Here is a 1,893-nt window from a genome sequence, read left to right on the forward strand (position 1 = left end):
CACTTGTGGGAGGGGGGTGATCTTTATAAATTTTAAGATTTCTGGTAATTTGAAATAAATATTCATTATTCTATCATTTCTACCAACAGTAAAATATTTTGCTTTAAAAAAATCAAATAAAGAAAAAATAAATAAATAATAAAGTAAAATATTTTGCTTTAAAAAAATCAAATAAAGAAGACAATTGAAATGAATAATTTTTTTGCATCGGAAAATAGGCACAATTTTTCAATTCCGATACTCTTTTAAGTTCCGATTTCCCGGTTCCCGATTCCGATTCTGATTAATCGTCCCAACACTAATTCGTTTATATATATATATATATATATATATATATATATATATATATATATATATATATATATATATATATATATATATAGCCCCCCTCTTGGGTTGAGCACTATCGTAAATAATCTCACTCGCTACTTAATTTAGCTGAAAGAATGCGAAGCTCGCGGTTTGTTTATAAACATACGTTTGAGCACTTTACGAGTGGCGGACGGATGTTTATTTAAATAGACATTCGGACAGATTAATTGCGGCCACCGCTTCCGTAGTCAGGGGGTAGAACTGCCGACTGTCATCACGGCGATTCTAGGTTCGATCCTCGGCTTGGGATAGGTGTTAGTCTAGCGGCACTGATGAGTTGTGAAACAACGAAACAGGACTGTATGTCGATGACTAAAATATATTTTATATATATATATATATATACAGTTGTGCGCAAAAGTATTCGACTACTACCAAAATTGTCTTATTTCTTTGAATGGATACTTCAATAATCTTTAAAACCTTCTTTAACACTAAGTTCGAATAAACTGTATAGTTTTCAACAAAAAATAATAAAAAGTAATTAGTGCTTGATGATATAAATAAATTTATTTACAAAAATAAAAATATGGATGTTGCAAAAGTATTCGACCCCTTTTCATTAATACTTGGTTGAAGCTCCTTTGACCTTGATTACTGCAAGTAAACGTTTCCTATAACATCTAACGAGACTTCTACATCTGTCCACTGAAATTTTAAGCCACTCTTCTTGACAGTACTCTTTTAATTCAATCAAATTATATGGTTTTCTTTTATGTACCGCAATTTTTAAATCATGCCATAAGTGCTCAATCGGATTTAGGTCTGGAGACTGGGAAGGCCATTCTAGAACTTTCACCTTATTATTCTTTAACCATGCCTTAGTGCTCTTTGAAGTGTGTTTAGGATCGTTGTCCTGTTGAAAGGTATACCTCCTTCCATGCCCCAACTGATTCGCAGACGGAACAAGATTTTCTTTCAGTATGGACTGATATTTTACTGAATCCATTCTTCCATCGATTATGGTTAATCTTCCAGTTCCATTTATACTGAAACAGCCCCACACCATGATTGATCCACCTCCATGCTTAACGGTTGGAATGGTATTCTTCACATTGTAAGCAGTATTTTCTTTTCGCCAAACATAGCGTTGCTGGTTGCGTCCAAATAGTTCCACTTTCGTTTCGTCTGACCAAATTATATTATTCCTATAATCAATAGGCATTTCTAGGAACTTTTTTGCAAAATTTAATCGAGCCTTTTGATGAGCTTTGGAAAGTAAGGGCTTCCTTCTGGCAATACGTCCATGCAATCCGGCACGATTTAATGCCCTACGAATAGTTAACAAGTGTACATCTGAGCCAGCATTCTTCAAATCGTTCTGCACGTCCTTTAGGTTAGATTTAGAGTCTATTGAAATTTGTCTAACAATTTTCCTAGCCCCACGTGTCGTAATTTTTCTTGGACGACCTGATCTTGGAAGACTTGATACAATCCCTTTTACTTTCCATTTTTTGATAATGGACATAATAGTCGACCGTGGTATAGAAAAACGTTTGGAAATTTTTTTTATAACCTTCT

The sequence above is a fragment of the Euprymna scolopes genome, chromosome 29 (assembly GCF_053919585.1).
Source record: "Euprymna scolopes isolate OS-2025 chromosome 29, ASM5391958v1, whole genome shotgun sequence".
NCBI classification, from domain to species: Eukaryota; Metazoa; Mollusca; class Cephalopoda; order Sepiida; family Sepiolidae; genus Euprymna; species Euprymna scolopes.